The sequence below is a fragment of the Triticum urartu genome, chromosome 4A, assembly GCF_056163025.1.
Source record: "Triticum urartu cultivar PI428250 chromosome 4A, HENAU_Tu73, whole genome shotgun sequence".
Taxonomy (NCBI): domain Eukaryota; kingdom Viridiplantae; phylum Streptophyta; class Magnoliopsida; order Poales; family Poaceae; genus Triticum; species Triticum urartu.
Genome location: NC_141876.1, coordinates 195,517,630 through 195,534,774, shown reverse-complemented (window position 1 = coordinate 195,534,774; position 17,145 = coordinate 195,517,630).

Below are 17,145 nucleotides of genomic sequence, written 5' to 3'. Positions count from 1 at the left end.
AATGCACATGATGACATGATATGCAACGCATGACACGCAAGCAATGACAAGGCAACAACAGCGAATAACTGGAGGACACCTGGCACAACGGTCTCGGGGCGTTACAGCCTGCCACTACCGCGCCTCGGCATGTGAACGGATCCGTTGTGGCCGCGCGGACGGTTGGTGTTCCCGCGCGGTTATTGCACGTGGTAACTTCATGTGGTAAATCGTGGGGGTTGTGGGGTCCCGGGCATAGTTAATCCCACGACCGCCCCCTCGGCTTCTTAGCCCACGAGCCTACAAGTAGGCGGGGGGAGGGGGCGGCGAAGCACGCGCGCCCATTCTCCCCACTCCCTTTCGCTCCTCCTTGCTTCTTCTTCCTCTCGCCGCTGCTGCTCCGAACCACGCCGCGCCCGCAGTGATGAGCTCTTCCTCCACCGCCGCGCCTCCTGCTGTACGCTCCGGAATGTGGGATGGCTCCAAGGTTGACGACGACAACATCGAGATCCTCCGCCAGACACGGCGGCTTCCCGACAGGGACTTAGTGCGGGTCCGCCTCGCACCGGAGGGAGAAATATTGCCGGTGCCGAAGGAGGGCGAGCGGGTCATATTCCGCTCGCACCTTATGCGCGGCCTGGGGCTACCGGCGAGCGGCTTCTTCCGCTCCTTCTTGGAGTTCCACGGGCTCCAGCCGCACCACCTTACTCCGAATACGATGGTGCTACTGGCTGCCTTCGCCACCCTGTGCAAAGGCTTCCTCGGCATTCTCCCCACCATCGAGCTCTGGGGTGAGTTCTTCCAGTCCAAGCTCGGCATACACGTCGTCGGCGTGCCGGCCCAGTGCGGTGCGTTCATCGTGATGCGGAGATCAGTGGCCGACAATCCGTTTCCCACCATCGCACTGATTAAGTCGGTGAAGATGTGGCAGCGGTCCTATTTTTATCTGAGGAACATCGCCCCAGAAGGCGACTTGGTTAACCTGCCGGCTTGCGAAGCCGGCATGCCGACTGGAAGGCTCCCCAGCTGGTCACACCGAGCCAAGACATTGTCTCCCACTGGTGCCGCCGCCATCGCGTGACTGCGAGTGCTGACGCAGTCGGAGGGCTTGACCGGGGCCGACTTGCTGGCCGCCTTCATGGCGCGCCGAGTCCTCCCACTCCAAGGCCGACCTCACCTGATCTGCCAGATGAGCGGTCATCGGGACCCGAGTCGGATGTGCTCCAAGGACATGCCTCATGCGGAGGTGGCGAACACGGTGAACTACATCGCGAACTGCGGTCTCTCGGTGGACTGGCGGTTCGGCAAGGAGCCGTATTCGCGCGCCAACCCCCCGCCTATTGTAAGTCATCTTCCTTATTCTTCTGTTCCTTTTGTTGCCGAGTCCGACTTGTCAAGTATGACCGTTTTTGTTTTGAATCAGAACCCTCTCGTCCCTCCTTCGGCCGGCACCGCGGGGCCGGCTCGTCAGTTTGTCCCTGATCGGGCGGAGAGCGATGTCGACGATCCTGACTTGGGGGCGGCGGCCATGGAAGACGACGCCGAGGGAGGAGGAGGAGAAGCAGGCGGCTGCAGGCCTTCGGCTACTTTCGCCAACTGGCCTGACGACGAGGCCGAGGGAGAAGTCGCCCAGCATCACCAGCCAAAGGCCGGCCAGCCAAGTGCGAGTTCCTCCGCTGGCTTGGACACTCAAGGCGGTGAGAAGAAGCGCCGGGCCGGGCCGAGTTCGCTTGGTGGCCGGTCGAAGAAGTTCAAGGGAGCGGCCGCCGCGACCAAGCGGGAAGAGGCGGCTGCGAAAGCCAACCGCTTCCGCAAGGAACTGAAGAAGCCGCCGCTGGTCTCTGCGTAAGCGCCTCCGTCCCTTATCTTTATTTTCTCTTTATTGATCTGGTCTGAGTTTTTCATATGCTTTTCTCGCCTCAGGGCTCCCCTCACTCTTGAGAGGGTTGCCGCCGCCTCCATTATGGGGTCGGTGGAGACGTCTGCCACCACTCGGCGGATTGACCCCGCCTTCGACCTTCGGGAGGCGACAGAGCGGAACGCGCAGGAGAAGCGCGAGGAGGACGAGGCCGCCCGCCGGGAGAAAGCAGAGGCCGAGAAGGCGGAGGCCTCCGCCCTGAAGAAGCTGGAGGCGGCCGAGGCCGCCACTGCGGCAAAGCGGCCGGCCAAGGAAGTCGCGCCGCGGCGGTCGGCGGTGTTCGTCACACCTCTGAACTCCGCGCCGCCACCCCCGGAGTTCACAGGGCAGTCAGGGGAAGCCGACGGCGAGTTCCCGATCGTGGAGAGAGGCGGCGGCGACGCCCCCATGCCGGACGCGGTCGCACCGCCACAGCCGCCCCCGCCGCCGTCTAGGAGCGCTCAAGGCAAACAGCCGGCGGATCTGCCCTTGCCGCCGACTGAAGACGAGGCCATGGCAAGGCTACTCCTTCAAGTCGGCTCGCCAACGCGGCGCCGTCTTGAGAAGGCGATTTCGGCGCCACGCCCCTTGGAGACCGGCACTGCCAGCTCGACGATTCCAGACGCCGAAGCGACGAGTGCCGCGCCCATTGGGTGGGTGCGAGGAGGCGGCACGGGCCCGCTGAACGAGGCGCTTCTGGATGTCCAGACGAAGTTGCGAGCTGAGAGCGACGCCATCCAAAACTGCACCAAGGCACACCTGGCGTCGCGGGCAGCCATCTGGGTACGCTTTCTCCTTTGTCCCTGTTTTCTTGTTCCTCTCTGCGGGGGCGCGCCAGCGCACCCACTGGGTGTAGTCCCCAAGTTTTGGGCCGGCTGCTAAGCAGGCGGCCCGGAACTCCAATTGGTAAGTTCCGGGTACTAACCTTTGTTCTGAAATACTTGTTGCAGGACTATCACAACCTCCGTGTCACCACCTTCAACCACAACATTGAAGAGTTGTCGGAGAGCCAGAGTGAGACTTTTTTCTTCTTTGCGGGGGCGCGCTGGTGCACCTGCGGGTTGTAGTCCCAGAGATTCGGGCCGACTGCTGAGCAGTCGGGTCGGATCTCCCCGACGACCTTCTTCGTTGATGACTAAACGCCTTCTTTCTTCTTTTTCTTCAGCAACCAACGCCACTCTTCAAAAGCAGCTGAGCGAAGCCAACTCCGCGTTGCGCGCCAAGGGGGAGGAGTGCAGCAAACTCGCCGCAGAGCTCGATCTGCTGGCCGCACAATTGGCAGAGCAGAAGGAGCTGCTTAAGAAGACGGAGTAGGAGGCGGAGGCCGCCCTCCTGGCCGAGTTCGCGAGCGAGTGCTCCTCCTGGACTGACAAGGAGGCAATGCTGGCCTCCGGCTTCCATGAGATCGAGGACCTCGTCGACGGTGAGCTTCTTTGCTTTCCTTCTTCGAGCCGCCGACTATAGGTCGAGCCGACTCCTGGTTTTTTGACTTGTTCTTCATTCTTTCCTCTTGGCAGACTTCTTCCCCGGCCACTCGCAGACCGCCATTCAAGCTATCGAGGCCGATCGCGAGGAGCGGAGGGCGGATGGCGCGGAGATCGCCGCTGATGCCCCTCGGACCCTTGATGAGCATATTCTGAGCATTGGGGCTCGCCTGCGGCCGGCCCACCAGATGTTGCGTCGGCTTCAACGTGTCGGCGCCCAAGCAATTGCCGCCCTGTGGCCAGACGTGCAGGCTCCGCGCACCCCCAGTCGGACTGCCGACTGGCTGGAGGTCGCGCCTGGCCGTCTTGAAGCCTGGAAGGGTTCCTCGGCCCGGTCCGGAGCGCGCCGAGCCTTGGAATTCGTCAAGGCATGGTATCCGAGGCTGGACCTAGACCGGCTGGCCACACTCTGGTCAGAGGCCCAGCCGGATCTGGCAGCCACGGAAGACGCCCTTGTCAAGCGTGCAGCGGCGATCGCCGAGTACACCGACACCAGCATCTTTGTCCCCGAGCGGGCTGAAGACGGCGAGGAGGTGCCACCGGAGTGGTTTGGGCTAAACCCCGACTATGGCAAGGACTCGGCAGAGGTGATCGGCTCCAGCATCGAGGAGGAAGACGAGGCGGAGGACGGAAGCGAGACGGAGGCACCAGAAGACGGAGCGGACGGCCAGCCTCAGCTCGACGCGCCTCCAGCAACGAGCCGTGCCCGCCCGAGCCGACTGCCGCCGGAGGTGATCAAGCCGAGACCGCCCAGCCAGCCGCCCCAACATCCAACACCGCTGTCTCCTCCGATCCTCCAAACCCGTCTGCCGCCCCCTAGGCTGCCACCTTGTCTTTGTTTTATCTGTTCTAATAGTTTTTGAAGAACTTGTTAAGTCGCACAATTCCACCCGCGGGGTGTATTTTGAAATTCTGCTCGAAGATCTGGCCAAGGGCCTTTGTTATGTAAATATTCATCCTACTTCTATCTTTTCTTGCTCATTGCTCTTTTGGCTTTTTCCTTTGCCGTCTTCCCTCAGTTGCCATTTTTGTTAGTCGGACAGCCGCTCTGCGGACTGCTGCTGGATCAAATTCTTGGTCACTTTGGGAAGGCAAGTACTTAGCCGTTTTTAGAGTTGTTTAACAAGTCAGATATAAGGCGGCAAGCCGACTATTCAAGAGTCGGTTTGCGAAAAAAAAGGCTGGAAGCCGGCCTTAAGCTATGTTTGTGCTTTGAGTCCTTAGCCATTTTTCATGTGGACGCCCATTCTTCCTTACTCCTACCCACCAGACAGTCGCTTTGCGAGCTGCGGCTTCTGGCAGGAGACGGCTTAGACGCCACACACTACTTGTCCGGCTGCAGGAAGCATTTCATAGCGCAGGACGGCAAGTCCCCGGGCCGACTAGTCGAACCCGGTGCCAAGCGGCATAACAAAGAGTAATATACTCGAAGGCATATTTCTTATCATATAGATAAAAGAGGGCAGTCCCCGAGCTCTTCTCGGGGGGCCCGAAGTCTTGGTACTTTTAATACAAAAGGTAGCGTGATACATACTGCGTTTAACTGTAAAATTTTCAGAGGAGATTTGCATTCCATGGCCGCTCTGTCTCTTTGCCGGAGTCGTCCCTCTTGCATGCTCGGGGCTTCTGAGCATCGGTCGAGTAGTAGGAGTCGTTGCCCAGTACTTTGCTAATGATGAAGAGGCCTTCCCAAGGCGTCGACAGCTTGTGCTGGCCGGCTGTTCGCTGGATTAGTTGGAGCACGAGGTCACCCTCCTGGAAAGATCTTGGCCTGACCTTCCTGTTGTAGTATCTGCGCAAGCTCTGCTGGTAGATGCTGGACCGGCTGAGTGCCAACAGCTGGCCCTCTTCCAGCAAGTCGATGCCGTCTTGTCGTGCTTCTTCTGCTTCTTCTCGGTGTACATGGTGACTCGCGGGGAATCGAACTCTATGTCCGTTGGGATGACGGCTTCAGCACCGTAGACGAGGTAGAAAGGCGTGAAGCCGGTTGATTTTAGAGTCGTGCGCAGACTCCAGAGGACGGCTGGCAACTCGTCGAGCCAGCAGCTAGCCGAGCGCTCCAGAGGCTCGATCAGTCGGGGCTTGATGCCGGACAAGATGAGGCCGTTTGCTCGCTCCACCTGGTTGTTTGACTATGGATGGGCGACGGACGCTAGGTCCAGTCGGATGCCTTGTGTCTCACAAAAACGGGCCAAGGCGCCTTTGGCAAAATTCGTGCCGTTGTCGGTGATGATGTTGTGTGGTATGCCGTACCGAATTGTGATGTCGGAGATGAAAGTCACGGCAGTCGGACCATTCAGTTTCTTGATTGGCTTCGCTTCTATCCACTTGGTGAATTTGTCCACCGTGACAAGTAAGTGAGTTAAGCCACCTCATGCCGTCTTGAATGGTCCCACCATGTCTAGGCCCCAAACTACGAAAGGCCAGGCAATGGGGATGGTCTTGAGTGCAGAAGCCGGCTGATGCGGCTTGGAGCGGAACTTCTGGCACCCTTTGCATTTTTGGACCAATTCCTTGGCCTCTTCTAAGGCCGTTGGCCAAAAGAAACCGTGTCGGAAAGCTTTGGCGATGAGTGCTCTTGAAGCCGCATGGTGGCCGCACTCGCCTTGATGGATGTCTTTGAGAATTGCCTGGCCTTGCTCTGGCTCTACGCAGCGCTGGTAGACACCAGTGACGATGCGCCTGACCAGCTCTCTGTTGACTATGGTGTAGGCTGCCGCTCGGCGTTGTACTTCCTGAGCTAAGGTCTCATCAGTCAGCAGCTCTTTGCTCACCAGGAATTTGAGGATGGGCTGGGCCCATGAGGGTGCTGCTATTTCTTCGACTGCCAGAACTGCGAATTGGATGAGGGCGGCTGGGCTGGGAGGCGTCGGGCTGGAGTCAACAACCGCTAGCTGGATTAATGAAGTCCCTGGGCCGACTGGCGCAGCCCTTGGGCCGAGTTCTGGAGTCTTCAGGCCGACCGCCGCAGTCCCCGGGCCGGGTTCTGCAGTCCCCGGGCCGGCCTCGATTGTGGCGGCTTTGGAGCTATCTGCCAAAATCCCCGTACCGTCTGCCGGGGCTTTGGAGTCGGATCCGACTTCTTCGGGGGGAGCCGGCACAAAGATGGAGTCTGATTCTGGTGAAGGCTTGACAGACAGCTTGAGGAGGCGTTGAAGGGCGACGCCGGATGGTATTGCTTGGCGAGTAGAACCGATTCGTGCCAAGGCGTCTGCTTGGTCGTTGTCGTTTCTTGGCACATGGAGGAACTCGCACCCCTCGAAATATCCACTGAGTTGCTGCACGAGGAAACGGTAACTCGCCATGTTTGCATCTTTGGCGTCCCAGTCGCCAGACGACTGCTGGACCACTAAGTCTGAGTCACCATAACACAGGATCCGGCGAATGCCAAGTTCTTTGGCAAGCCGGAGCCCGTGAATGAGCGCCTCGTACTCGGCGACGTTGTTGGAGGCGGCAAATGGATTTGCAGTGCGTATTTGAGCTTGTCGCCTTTAGGAGAAGTGAGGACAACACCGGCTCCCAAGCCGGTGCTCATCTTGGAGCCGTCGAAATGCATCCGCAAAGTGCACGCCACAGTGATTCGATGCTCTTGAAAGTAAGGCTTCAATTTCTTGGCGGCAAAGTGCACGCCATAGCACATCTTCTGGTAGTGGGGGTATTTCTGCTTGGAGGTCGATAGCACTTCGCTCAGGTAATATACCGGTCTCTGGACAGGTAGTGCATTGCCTTCCTCCTTGCGTTCCACTACAATGACTGTGCTGACTACCCGGCTGGTGGCGGCGATGTACAGGAGCATAGGTTCCTTAGGAGTCGGAGCAGCCAGAACGGGTGGGGTAGTCAGCATCTTCTTCAACTGGAGAAAAGCTTCATCCGCCTTGTGGTTCCACTCGAAAAAAGTGGTCTTCTTCATGAGCTGGTATAAGGGGAGAGCTTTCTCGGCCAGGCGACTCATGAATCGGCTGATGGACGCCAAGCAGCCGGTGAACTTTTGCATGTCCAGCAGTCGGCTGGGTACCTCCATCCTCTCAATGGCCTTGATCTTTACAGGGTTGCACTCTATGCCGTGTTCAGAGACCAGGAAGCCAAGGAGTTGGCCGGTTGGTACTCCGAAGACGCACTTCTCAGGGTTGAGCTTGATCTGGAATCGGCGTAGGTTCTCAAAGGTCTCCTTGAGGTCTTCCAGCAGTGTTCCACGCTTCTCCGTCTTCACCACCACATCGTCCACGTAGACGTGGGTGTTTTTGCCGAGTTGCTTGAGGAGGCACTTCTGCATGCAACGCTGAAAGGTGGCGCCGGCATTCCTCAAGCCGAACGTCATGGTGAGGTAGCAGAAAGCTCCAAACGGCGTGATGAAGGCGATCTTCAGTCTGTCAGCCGGGTTCAGCTTGATCTGGTGGTATCATGAATATGCATCCAAAAAGCTCAACAGCTCGCATCCGGCTGTGGAGTCTATCACCTGATCAATTCTTGGTAAAGCAAACGGGTCCTTGGGGCAAGCCTTGTTGAGGCTTGTGTAGTCAATACACATTCGCCACTGCTTGTTCTTCTTCAGTACCAGGACCGGGTTGGCTAGCCACTCTGGAAAGAATACTTCCATAATGAAGTCAGCTGCTAGGAGTCTGGCTATCTCTTCTCCGACAACTCTTCTCTTTTCTTCTGATAGGCGGCGCAAGGGCTGCCTGACCGGCTTCGCATCAGATCGGACATGTAACTTGTGCTCGGTGAATTCCGTCGGTACACCTGGCATGTCTTTGGGGGACCATGCGAAGATGTCCCGATTCTCACGGAGGAAATCGACGAGCTCGCCTTCCTATTTGCTTTCCAGGTTTGCGACTACGACAACGTACCTCTCTGGGTGCTCTGGATCCAAGGGTATCTTCTTTGTCTCTTTGGCCGGCTTGAACCCCTCAGCCTCCGACTCCTTTGGGTTAGGCGATACCTCTAGCTGCTTGCCGGCCATCGCCACAACCCGGTCAAGGAGCCGCTTTTCGGCCGCGATCACCAGGGACTCGGCCAGCCGACTACTCTCAGTCGCACAGGCAGACGACTTCTGGTAGTCGCCGGCTACGGTCAGAATCCCCTTGGAACTGGGCATCTTCATTTTGAGGTAGGCGTAGTGGGGGACCACCATGAACTTGGCCAGGGCAGGTCGGCCAAGTAATGCATGGTATGGGCTCTCGAGGTCCACCACCTCAAACCAAACTGACTCTCGGCGGAAGTGATCTTTGTCTCCAAAGAGGACGTCCATCAGGATCTTGCCGATTTGTGAGCAGGAAAGACCAGGAACAATGCCGTGGAACACAGTCTGGCTATTCTAAATCTATCTTTGCTTGATTCCTAACTTCTCCATGGTGTCCTTGTACATGATGTTGATGTTGCTGCCTCCGTCTATCAGAACTCACGAGAAACGAGCAGCTCGTCTATCCATGGCAAAGGTGGCATCCAAGACTAAGGCATAAGAGCCCGGACTCGGCATCACCTCTGGGTGATCAGCTCTGCTCCAGCTGATAGGCTTCTCGGACCAGTGCATGAACTCTGGTGTCTCTGATGCTACTGCATTCACCTCTTATCGCTGCAGCCGCCTGCTTCATCGATCATCAGCCACACTGGTAAATATCACGTAGGCTCCGTGCTCTTCGGGGTACTCGTCTTGTACTGCGCCGACTGGCCTGACAGCCGGCTGCTGGGGCGGAGGCGGGGGCTGCTGCCCAGCAGGCGGGGGAGGTAGGAGGCCGTCTCCTTTGGCGATCCTGATGAGCCAGTGGCACTTCCGGGTGGTGTGATTCGACGGCTTCACGCCGCTGTGGAACTTGGAAGGACCATCCAGAGTCTGCTCATATGAGAAAGCCGGCAACCAGTTGGGCTTGCCACATTTCTGTCGCTTGGGTGGAGGCTGCCCATCCGGCTGCTGGTCTTCAACTGTCGCCACATGCCTGCTGCGGGAAGCCGGCTACAGGGCCTTGCACTTGTGGTCGTTCTGCTGTTGCCGCCGACTGGCGTCTCCTGCCGGAGTTCTTGGAGCCTGAGGGGCCACTTTGCCAGTCGTGCTAACTTGAATCTCCGCCTTCATGGAGGAGTCGGCCATGGCACACTTGTCTGCTATATCAGCAGCTCGTTGAGGGTTTCTGGCTCGTCGCAGTGGAGCTTGTGCTTGAGGAGGGTGCCTTCTCCGCACCCGGCGGTGAAGTACTCGATAGCCTGCACCTCGTGCACGCCCTCGCAGGAGTTCCGAAGCTCGGCCCAGCGTGTGAGGTAGTCGCGAGTCGACTCGTTGGGGCCTTGCATGCACAAGGAAAGCTGACGAGGCTTGGGAGGACGCTTGTACGTGCTTGTGAAGTTGCGGACGAATGCATCGGTGAAGTTGACCCAGCTGTTGATGCTGCGGGGCTTCAGGCTATTCAGCCATGTCCGGGCCATGCCCTAGAGCATGAGCGGCACGTATTTTACGGCGACACGCTTGTTGCCGTTCGCTATGTTGACGGCTGTGGAGTAGTCAACTAGCCAGTCCTCCGGCTTCACCAAGCCGGTGTACTTGGGTGTGTCTCTTGGGAGCGTGAACCCTTTGGGAAAGGGCTCGTCTCGAGTGCGGGGCTCGAAACAAGGCGGACCCAACTCGTCTTCTTCTTCCAGTGCCAGGGATCGGTGGAGTCGGTCGATCCGGTGGCGGGCGTCATTTTCTCCGACTCCATCTCGGCGGCCAAGGCGGTCGCCGAGAGTCGGATGGTCAACAGGCGGCGGGGAGACTCGCCTTTCCTTGCGAGGAGGAGGAGGCGGACAGTCGTCCCGTCGTTCCACTGCTCTCGGGCGGCCGTCTTGGTCGCGCTCTATGGTAATGTGAGTCCGACTGTGGCTGACAGCCGGATCCTTGTCTTTCCTCCCTCGGGCGCCGCCAGTCGGTGTCCGAGATGTCGCGCCTTGATCTCGGCGTGGAGGTGGGTCGTGGTTTTGTCGCTGCGGCGCCTCCGTGCGGCAGCTGGCCTCGTTCTGTGCGGCAGCCACGTCGAGGAGCCGCTGGACTCGCTCCGTCATCAGGCGGCGCTCTTCGCCCTCGAAGTTGTCCAGCTCGTCCGCCGCCGCCTGGGTGACCCGAATGTTCTCCGCAGGCGTGGCATACACAAGGCGATTTGCCCCGAACAGGTTGGCGATGGCCACGCCGCGCTGCTGGACCGCGCCAAGGCGGCTGGGCCCAGCTGGGGCTAGCGAGCCACCCACAGCGTGATCCATCTCACGCTGGTAGGTTTCTGACAAGCGTCTCATGCTAGCTAGCTTCTTCGCGCCTTCGACGAGCTGAAGGCGGCGCACCTCCAACGTCTCCGCATCAGCGTCTTCCGGTATGGGCGCAGTGAGGTCTTGCAGTGCCGCGCCAAGTGGGTCATGCGCTCCTCCGCCGGGAGGCTCGTCATGATCGATGACGAGCACCTCGGTGATGGTGCTTCTGTCGCTCTCTGCGCGAGGGAGAGGCTCGTCGTAGACCACCACGTTGGTGGGGAACGCGTCGAGCGACGCGGTGTCGGAGTCGACCAGCATTGGGTCGGTGGAGCCTACAGACTCCAAGTCCACGGCAGGCTCGCCGGTGACGTGGAGTTGGTCGAGGAGGCCCGCGAGGAGGCTCTTGGGGACGCCCGTGCCTGTGTTGGATGCAGGTTCGTCGGAGAGGCGAACCTCGCCGACAAGATCGGCGAGGTAGCTGGCTGCGCAGGCGATCTCAGCGCCGTGCAGCGTGTCAGCGCAAACTCCGTCTGGCATGCCAGGCTGGCTGCGCTCGCCAGGGAGGAAAAGGGTTTCCGTCCAGAGCAGGTCTCTGGACGACGGTGCACCAGGCCCCACGGTGGGAGCCAAATGTCGGGGGTTGGGTGCGATATATGCCAAAGGATGGCTTATCATGGTGGGGGCGAGTAGAACGTCGCCGGTGCCTGGAAACAGGATAAGGTGAAGGCATGCACGCAGGCGAATCTTACCCAGCTTCGGGGCTCTCCGGGGAGATAATACCCCTACTGCTGCTCTGCGGGGTCTCCGCATGATCACTATGGCAAAGTGTTTACACGGTTGCTCCTCGAGCTGTTTCCTGGAGGTAGGAGAAGGCAAGGCTAGCTCTCTCCTTCCTATACGATCTGGTCTAGTGCTAATGGATTCCAACCCTTTGCATGGAAGCCCTGGGGGGTTTATATAGGCCTACCCCCTAGGAGTACAATGGTAATCCGGCTGGGCATGGGCCTAGCCGTCAGTCTCTCTGGCCGCCGTCTTATCCGCCGACTCCTGGGGCCCGCCGACTGTGGGCCCCGCCGACTGCGCGTCCGTCGCGGGCGGGTCTTGCCGGCTGCAGATTACTGTAGCCGTGCCTCTAATGACGCAGGCTCAGTCATGAGGTCGTGGCGACAGCTCCGCCGTCTGGCGGGCGATCACTGTGGCCACTACCTGTCGTGTCTGATTAATGGTGTGTGGGGCCCGTGGGAGAGGCCGGCCGACTCCTGGTGGCCGACTCCCATCCGGGCCGACTGGTGGTGCTCTCGCCGTCTTTCGTACGCCCGCCGACTGGTGGGACCCATCATCCCTGGGTCATACCGGCAGGCTGTCGTGGGCACAGGACTCCGTCCTCTGGGGCTGACGTCAGGGCCGGCATGGCAATAGCGTCGCACCGCGCGGAGATCTTCGCGGGTACGGCGTACTGTAGCCACGCCTGCCCTTGGAAAAGGGGTGTGAGTGGACCTTACTATGGCCACTCCCCGTCACGTCCCTTTTTATGAGGGCATGGGGGTTGTTGGCGTCGCAGGCCGACTCCCCAAGGCCGGCTTCTCTGGAAGTCGCCAGTCAGGAGTCGGCTTTATCCTGAAGCCGCTCCTGGGACACGGCCGCGAGTGGGCAGTCGGCCGCCTCGCTGCCGACTCCTCAGAAGGCGGCTCTTCGTCCTGGGGTCTCGAGGGGCGCAGTCTGCCTCAATGTCTTGAAAGGTTCTGGGCCTGGGTTAGCCTACCCGTGGCCCATTACTCCAACAACAACCGTGATCTTGTGGTCTTGGAATGGTGCGGACATCAATGCCATTGTTACACCCAGAGCCCATGCTGCTATACATACTGGACCAATTACAAGAGCTTGCGCACGCCAATTTAATTACCAGGTTCTTTCATTTCTTGGTAACGATTCTAATGTTCATGAGAATATGATGTTGCCTAATTTGGATACATTTTTTTTGCTTACAAATGAATGGCCTAGCGACAAGAAAGATGAACCTTGGAGCAAGTTCAAGCATGGAGATGATGGTATGCGCAATGGGAAGAAGAACAGAGTTATAAGTGATGATTCCAGGACTTTGAAGCCACCATTATGAGTGCATGAAGCCTTGGACGAAATATACAAGATGCCACTTCATAAATTTTGTCCAGAGGTTATTCTAGGTGTTGTGTCACCTTATTTTTGGGCCAGGCCCATGTAATTTCGAAATACTTGATTATAGGGTGTTTTTAGAGTCCCTATGTGTGGGGAAACAAGAGTTATGGTTAGTTTTGGACCCCCTACTCCAAGGGCCACGAAATTCCCCCTCTCTCCTCCATATATACAGCCCTTAGGGCATCGTTTAGACTTTGGATTTTGTTTAGATTAAAAGTTCACCATAGCTGCAACTTCGCGTACTTCATTTGTGTTCAACGACCAGACAAAGGCGTCACGGAACCCCACCTTCATTAATAAAGCTTTCCTCTTATATTCACAATATCTAGATTGCAATCTCAGTTTCTTGCTTGTTCTTCATTTGCTCGCGGGAAACAGACCCTCGTGGTCAGGTTGATCGTGCTCCGGCGTGGTCAATAACCCCTCGGAAGTTGGTTTAGCGATTGCTAAGGCGCGACATCTCGCACGTTCGTAGTCGGATCGTCAAGGTCGACTCCCACCGAAAACGATAGCCACCATCTCATGGAAACATCGGGACACCTTTGCCTCTATCAAGTGGTATCAGATTTCCAGGTTGCTCGGTGAGATTTTATAGTTTTTCATAGTTTAGATCGAGTTTGTTCTTCATACCTATAGTCCACGAAAAAACCAAGAAAATTTAGGGATAGTTCATCATATCCGAACCAATCTGAGCCTTTGCATAATATTTTGAGAGTTTTGCATTGTTGAATTTGCGATTGCATCGTCGTGTCTAGTTGTTGGTCTTAATGTCTAGTCCTTTAGAGTTTCGAGTTCTGTTCACAAGTTGTCACGCCGCCGCCGGATCATCATCATCACCGCTGCCATATACCACCATCATCGTTACCGCTGCCATATACCACCATCGTCATCACCGCTGCCATATACCACAAATCCACCGCCATCACGATAATCCAAGTCAACCTCCATCACAGATTCGCCACGAATCCGTGTTCCACCGCCCTACATATATCCGCCACCAGTCCGAGTTTTCACCAGTTTCATCTCCGCCACCAGTCCTAGTCCGAGTCCAGTATTTGTGTCTTTTTTTTTATTTCCAGATCACGCCATACTTCGAGTCATGATAGAGTAGGACTCCCCAATTTCCGTGCCATCCGTAGTAGAAAAATAGTTCCAGTTTTAAAAAAAAACTAAGTCTGGAAAATTCTGGCTAGGCAGTTCTTAGACCATTTGTAGACTTTTTTGAAAAACATTTGTTCCAGAGCAAATAAAGAGAGGAAAAAGTGCAAAAAAGTGAAAAAAGAGAAAAAGAAATTCAGAGTGTGCTCCTCCCTTGTTTACGTGCAGCGCCGTGATTTTGTTAGTGTTCAAGGCTCGCGTCTCTAGCACGGTCTAGCCTAGGACCAGCATAGCACCGTCGTTGAGCGTTTATTCAACTTTGCATCTCTGAATTGATTATTGCTAACCCTTTTTGCTACCATATTATAAACCTTCCCGGCTCCACATACATCTACGTCGTGTGTTTGACTCTCCCTGGTACTCGCTCTATCCAAGCTTTGAGAGTTTTGACTACAACGGTTGCCAATCACCACCTGCCGCTTGGTAAGAACTGGTAAGAATTTGAGATTTGCTTGACGGATTTGTGACACACTGCCACTTTCTAGTAGTCTATAGGATCATATCTGGTGTGTTTCTATTGCTGCTAACCATGGCAGGACCAAAAGCCGACGAGATTGACTGGGAGAACATGACGAAGAAGGAGCTTCATGATAAATTTTAGTAAATGTTGAGTCAACAGGTAGAAGACGTCATGACCACCTTCGAAAAGGCAATGGAGAGGATTGATGACGTTGAGAAGACAATTGACACCAAGTTGGATGCCAAGTTCGATGAAGTACTCGCGCGTCTTCCACAACCACCGCCCGCTGCACCTGTTGCACCTCTACATCAACAATAACACCAACAACAACATCGCCTTACAAATCAATTGGGGCGAGCATTGCGCTTTCCCCTTTAGCTTGGTCAAAATTCTGGTGCCGTTGTACCTACTGTTGATGCTTCTGTAGCTCCTTCTGCTACTGTAGAGGTGGAAGACCATTATGAGGATGGGGTTGATCAAAATCAGAACTACATGCAACCACCAGCACCACCACCACCAGGTCGTCCTCATGCATATCATCGCAATGGTAGAGCTGCACCACCACCTGAGGTACGAGATCATGCCAACCTTCCTAAACTAAAATTAAATATTCCACCACTTGAGGGTAGATATGTTCCTGATATATATCTTACTTGGGAGTTAGAAACTGAACAACGTTTTACATGTTTACAATATCCTGAGGAGAAACGTGTTCCTGCTGCTATTTGTGCTTTCACTGGTTTTGCATGTGTTTGGTGGTCTAAACATTGTAGATTATATCCTATTCCAGCTACTTGGGCTGCTTTGAAAACTGCTATGCATACTTATTGGGTTCCACCATATGATCAACATGAATTATTTCAAAAATTGTAGCATTTAAGAAAAGGAAAAAATTATGTAGAAGAATATTATCAGGAATTACAAACTAGCATGATTAGATGTGGTATTATTGAGGATAATGAAGCTATGCTTGCACGTTTTATGGGTGGATTAAATAAAGAGATTCATACCATTCTAGAGTATAAGGAATATAATAATATCACTCGTTTATTCCATCTTGCTTGCAGTGCTGAGCGTGAAGTGCAGGATCAAGAGGCATTGGCGCAAACTAACTTTTCTGCAGGACGACCTTTGGACACCGCGTGCATCCTCTACTTCCACACGTTCTGTTGCACCGACACCTCCGTTAGCTACCACCTCCAACCATGATACAAGAAAGCAGGCACAACCACCACTATCTGCCAAGAGCACACCTTCTTGGCCTGCACAGAGCTCTTCTTCATCCATGGCATCAACAGGGCAAACACATGATATTATTTGTCGTTGTTGCAAGGGTGGAGGTCATTAAGCGAGAGAATGCCCGTCTAAGCGTGTGATGATTGCTACTGAGGTTGGTGGGTATGAGTCCGCTAGTGACTATGATGAGGAGACTTTGGCTCTTATTACAAGTGAAGAACACGGTGGAGATGATTCTGATCATGAGACGCACTACATGGCTCCTGAAGACGCTTACAGTTATGAATGTTTAGTTGCTCAACAGGTTATGAGTGCGCAGGTCACATAAGATGAGCAAAATCAGAGGCATAATGTGTTCCATACAAAGGGAGTTGTGAAGGAACATTCTCTTCGCGTCATCATAGATGGAGGGAGCTGCAATAACTTGGCTAGCATGTAGATGGTGGAGAAGCTATCTCTCACCACAAGACCACATCCACATCCGTACTACATCCAATGGTTCAACACCAGCGGCAAGGTTAAGGTAACATGTATTGTTCGTGTGCATTTTAGTATCTCTACATATGCAGATTATGTTGATTGTGATGTGGTACCTATGCAAGCATGTTCCTTACTACTTGGTACACCATGGCAATTTGATAAAAAAATTGTACACCATGGTAGAAACAATCAGTATACTCCTGTTCATAAGGACAAAAATATTACTTTGCTTCCTATGACTCCTGATTCCATTTTGAAAGATGATATTAATAGAGCTAATAAAGCAAAACAGGAGAAAAATAAGAGTGAAAATCAGATTGTGGCAAAAGAATTTGAGCAACAAATGAAGCCTAATAATAAACCATCTAGTGTTGCTTCTAAAATTAAATTGAAAAGTGCTTGTTTACTTGCCACCAAATATGATATTGATGATCTAGATTTTAGCAAATCTGTTTGCTATGCTTTTTTGTGCAAAGAGGCATTATTTTCATTCGAGGATGTACCTTCCTCTTTTCCTCCTGCTGTCACTAACATTTTGCAGGAGTTCGCTGACGTCTTTCCATAAGACGTGCCACCAGGATTACCACCTATTCGAGGGATTAAGCATCAGATTGACTTAATTCCCGGTGCCTCGCTGCCAAACCGTGCGCCATACAATACCAATCCAGAGGAGACGAAGGAGATTAGGCTTCAAGTACTGGAGCTGCTCGACAAAGATTATATACACGAATCTCTTAGTCCTTGTGTTGTTCCTATTATACTAGTGCCAAAAACGGATGGTACATCGCGTATGTGTGTTGATTGTAGAGGCATTAATAATATTACTATCCGTTATCGTCATCTTATTCCTAGTCTAGATGACATGCTTGATGAATTGAGTGGCTCTACAATATTCTCCAAAGTTGATTTGCATAGTGGATACCATCAAATTCGTATGAAATTGGGATATGAATGGAAAACAACATTTAAAACTAAGCTTGGATTATATGAGTGGTTAGTCATGCTTTTGGGTTAACTAATGCACCTAGTAGTTTCATGATATTAATAAACGAAATTTTATGTGCTTT